Source organism: Grus americana, chromosome 1 (genome assembly GCF_028858705.1).
Source record: "Grus americana isolate bGruAme1 chromosome 1, bGruAme1.mat, whole genome shotgun sequence".
Taxonomy (NCBI): domain Eukaryota; kingdom Metazoa; phylum Chordata; class Aves; order Gruiformes; family Gruidae; genus Grus; species Grus americana.
The window spans coordinates 67,761,582-67,766,512 of record NC_072852.1 but is presented as its reverse complement, the minus strand read 5'-3'; the positions used below and the strand labels follow the sequence as shown (position 1 = coordinate 67,766,512).

Genomic DNA, 4,931 nt, shown 5'->3' with positions numbered 1-4,931 from the left:
CAGTGACCCAGTTAAAATATACAGATCAGTCCTGCAAATTTCAGAGACTTGAGGATGTGGAGGCTCTACACTGCTCCCAGCTTAACTCGACTGCCGTACTCTAATGCAGTCCAAAGAAACAAATAGATCTCCAAACCACTTTTCCCTTGAATGCATTTCCATTAGGTTGTGATCTTCTTCAGGCCTTACGAGGGAACAGGAAAATACTTTAGATTGCAGGTGAGCTTTACAGAGGTGTGTCAAGGTATCGTATGATCATTGGTAATAGGATGTAGGTACCATTTACAATGGCATTGAAAATGCAACTGCTGTGCCACGTTATTAAGAAGTAAAATTGGTTTATATCAGATAAAAGAGAAATAAAATCTCGGTGTTTTCTATTACGTAAAAATGGTTTTGTTCAAAGAGGCATTGGTGAAAGTATCATCTAAATTCTAAGTAGAGAGAAAATGAATTCCTTTTTTATATATATATTTATCAGAAAAGGCATATTGGGAATACAGAAAGCAATGGAGTGAGCTAGTACAACACCTTAGAGTGCTGTGTTAGCATGAAAGCAGAGTGTCCTTGCCCTGCAAAAGGGTAGCAGAGCACAATCAGTGTGAAGGACCTCCTGAAACTTCGCCCTCAAGATCCCCAAGTTGTTTTACTTCCTCCAAGAAAATTCACAGACCATTACCAAGGAAGCAAAAGTGAAAAGCTGTCATCTTTTCCGCTCTCTCTTTTGTCTCCTTGTGACCAGTGTTGCTATTTTTAAGGGAAAGTGCAGAAATGAGGAAAGCTTACAGCCACGGTAACACTCCTGGCAGGGTAACGCAGGCGAGAAGGGACTCCAGGAACTCCAGCCTCAGACCTGTCAGCAAGAACCAAAGGAATAACCTCATCAGCTGACAGCAACAGCAAAGGCTTATTTTCCCTGTGGATTATCTACTAGGGGAAAAGGAACAGGATGTATTTGGCAAACGTACATGCTCTCAATGCAATAACATGTCTTCTTCTTTTCATTACTGGCTTCGGGTTTCATTTCTTTTTTTTCTTCTATATTCATTCACCGCTGCCAGGCAGGGTCTGAAGGAACCCTAGTGCAGTAGTCACGAATGTGACCTTTCCCGTATCACAGCAAGGATGAGCTGCAGCCGAGATAAGCAGCCTGATGTTCTCCAGGCATCTCTGCTGCAGCGCTCTCGCTGACATCATTAGGGGACTAACGCCAACACCTCCCGACAGCTCCTGGTCACATTCATCTCAGAGAGCCTGCGCTCTCCTCCCTCCGCTCAGCAAAGCAGGCTCTTGCAATGTGCTTTTTAATTGCCTTTGTAAATGACAGATTGTCTGATATAGACGAGAGCTGTGAAACAGTAACCTGCCTACTGATGCCCGTGTGGGAAAGCATTCATCAGCTTCTCCTTTCGTGGTAGTTTGGAGGTGTTCCCACCTCTCCTCCAGCCATCTACAGCTGGCCCTCACCACAGGGCTTTGCCCTTTCAGTTGGATCGGGGTCACACAAGCGGTTAATCTGACATTTGGCACGGGTGAGGCGATGAGAGGGTTTTTCAGGGGAGCAGGGGCACGCGGTGGGACACGGCGGCTCACTGGGAACCTGCCAGAGCAGTTTCACAGCCCCACTCCTTTTCAGCTACTTCTGGTCTTCTCAGTAGACGCGTACCACAGTCCTGTCTACTATTCCAGGGGCTGGAAGAGAAGTGAAGGAGTGGGAACCACTAGGGAGGGAACAGGAACAGTAATAGGGGAATTTTTTTCCCAAAATCAGTTTTGGGAATCAAATGGCAATTATGGTTACAAGGCAAAATGAACACACCTCATATGAAATGTATATTTAAGCAACAGCCATAGAATGCTGTAAGGCAAGGAGTCACATCTGAAAGCTCTCATTTCTGTAAAGAGTTAACTTTTTATCTGTAAGAAAGCCCCAATGACATCAATAACAACTAAGTATTAAGGGTGATAGACCCAACCTCTCTGAAGGCACTCAATACTGAACTATTGCATACAATGCATAGTGCCAAGACATTCCTAGGTGGTCGCTGGCTTCCATCTACACCTATGTTTCAAGAGTTGTAAGCCACACATATTTCTTTTGTAAGATACCATGAACAGTTATAACTCCAGTATCTAGCAGTCTGTCAGAGAAATCTGATAGCTGGGAAAAGACTAAATACAGGGCCACTAAATAAAAGTGAAGCACAAAATAACAGGGAGAACATTTAGTCCAACCATTACATTTAAAGCAGGGTTACCTTCAAAATTTGCTCAGGTTGCTCAGGGCCTTAGACATTCAAGTTTTGATAATATTCAGGGTCTCCGGCCTCTCTGGGCACCTCCAGCTCAGCATCTCTCTCTGGGGGAAAAACTTTTTCATTAGACACAGTAGGAATTTCCCCTGGTACAAGCCTCTTGTCATTTCTTTCTGGGCACCTCTCAGCAGCTCTGTTGTCTCTGTAACCCCCAATAGGCAGCTCAAGGCAGCAATAACGCTCCACCTGAATCTTCTCTTCTTAAGGCTGGACAAACCCAGATCCCTCAGCCTTTCCTTGTATATTATGAACTCCTGCCCCTTGACCATGTCAGTAGCCATCAACTAACGTTGATTGCTCCAGTTTATCAATGTCTTTCCCACACTTTTTGGGAGCCATAACTAGACACATTAGACCAGATGCGGCCTCACAAGTGCTGAATAGAGAGCAATCCCTTCCCTCGACCTGCCGGCTGTACAGGTATGAACGCACCCCGTGTCTGGTGTGGTTGGCTCTCATTGTTGCACTGGTGCATACTTGACTCACAGTCAGCTTGATGTCCATCAGGACCTTCAGGTACTTTTTGAATAAGCTGATTTCTAGCTCCATTCCCAGCTTGTACAGTTGCATGGGGTTATTATTTCCCACGTGTAGGACTTTGCATTTGCCTTCTTGAATTTCATGATGCTTCTGTCATCCAGTTTCTCCAGCTTGTTCATATCCCCCTGAATGACGGTGGCCTCACACTCCAGCATATCAACTACTCCCAATATACAAAATAACTGGAAGCAACATCATGAAAGAGATGATGGTCAGCTTAACAGTACTGTACAAACTCAGAATGGAGCAGGACTGACAGTTATGCTGTATTCATCCTTCTAGGAAGGAAAACCAGGTGATTTTCCAGGTGGAAAATACCCTGTGCTGCTGTCCTTCACAGGGTAGTTGATCCCCTTACTTTTGAAGATGAAACCAAAGGATGACGCAGTTTACAGAGGGACTTTACAGAATTCCTCTGAGAAGATTTAGCAAAGACTAGTAGAATTAAGGTACCTTTTTATCTCTACCTCCAGTCCCAGAAATCAAAATTATTAGCATCAGCCCAAAGCACGAAGCACATCATCTAATCCGGGAAAAAAAATGCACTTTTCTGTGACCTTAACTCAGTCATATAGGTCAGGCAGCAAAAATGAGCTGCTTAAAATAACATCTAAGCTGAGCTTCACTGCTCCTCTACATAGACATTTGTCCACAGGAAAAAAATAACAACCACTAAACAGCTATATTTTCTCTTCAGAGCTGCTTATTCATTCAAATAAAAAGACAACAGCTAAGTAGCAACAAGCAAGAGTTAAAGGGAAGATAATGCTGCGTTTAGTCATGCAAAACCTAAATGCCTATTGCTCAGAGTGAAGCAGAAAATGGTTCCTCTCCACAAACAGCTGTGCTGACAGTGATATCTCCACCTTCTTCTTCCTGTTTTCACTCTTGCACACAGAGCAGCAGCTTTTACTTGGCCCGTTTGGATTGTCTATCACAGCACGTTGAAACGCCATGCAGTAAGTCAATGCAAATAACTTCTTAAATCCATTAGAAAGAGGCAAGTGTGCGCTTAGAAAAATCCAAAGAAGATTAGGAGAAACTTCCCAGCTCAAAGGGAAACATGGGGCAGTAAAGACCAGGAAGAGCAACTGTGAGGACTCACCCATCTGAAGGAGCGGGTGGACAGCCTGTCCTAAGGATGGAGGCTCCTGCTGGCACTGTCCATTCAATAGATGATCCTCTCCTGAGGAGGGCTCACCTCTGTGCTGAGCTTCGCTAAGCCAGGAGACCCAACTCCATTTCCTTTGATTGCAGAAGTTTTCTGGATTGAGGTCCAACACAGATGTGCCTGAATCGTCCACAACAAAGAGCTGTTGGAACAACAGTATCTCAGTTAGGCTACGCTTATTTCCTACTTACCTACAAACTCCCAAAAGACGTGCTAAAAATTGAATTCGAGGAGAATAAATAAAGAACAAAAAAAGAACTCAGAGAAAGGGACCTCAAGGATGCCTCCTCCCTCCCTCACACAAACCTAAAGGGCTCAGAAACCCATAGTGGGCTTACAGCGCAGAGCAGAACACCAACCCCTTCCTGGGCAGCTCTGAACACCTCGCTGCTGCAGGGGTGGGGGTTTATGACTTTCTTATGAAGGCTTCTGCTCTATGGAAAGATGTTTTGCAATTAACTGACAGTGAGGGGTAAGGAACAGATAGGAAATGGAGAAAGCCAAGGATGGTAATTATGCAGTTAGGAAAGAGAGAGGGAGAAAGAGAAAGGCAGCAGGGCACGGAAGGAAAGCACTTGGTAGCTTGAAAAACAGTTGTTTCATAAAGCAAAGGGCACAGGGAAATATTGTACCTACTAGAAAGAGGAATGGTATGTGTAAGGAGCTCTATTTCTTAACTTGGTAAATACCCAGCCAGACTTTGGAGTGGAACATGTGCACCATTACTCCACACCTGCCCTTTCTTTTTTCTCTCTTGTTCCGTCCCAGAGGATGGAGAGCTGCGGGAGGGACTCCCCATCTGGGGCTGACTGCAGGAACTCAGCAATTGCTTTTGGACAGACCCTGTGGGCTCTGGGAGTGGAGTAGTGCTTCAGGACTCACTGCTTCTCCTGCTGAGGCAGCCA

The 4,931-nt window shown here is 44.9% G+C and overlaps 1 long non-coding RNA gene across 1 annotated transcript; it reads right to left on the bottom strand.

Annotated features, from left to right (window-relative positions):
* Positions 1-715: 715 nt before the first annotated feature.
* Positions 716-4,531, bottom strand: LOC129212357 (uncharacterized). The gene is made up of 4 exons (XR_008579145.1): positions 4,333-4,531; positions 3,961-4,168; positions 2,259-2,359; positions 716-853 (listed from the first exon to the last, which is right to left on the bottom strand). It is a non-coding gene; the product is annotated as an uncharacterized LOC129212357 (long non-coding RNA).
* Positions 4,532-4,931: the final 400 nt, after the last annotated feature.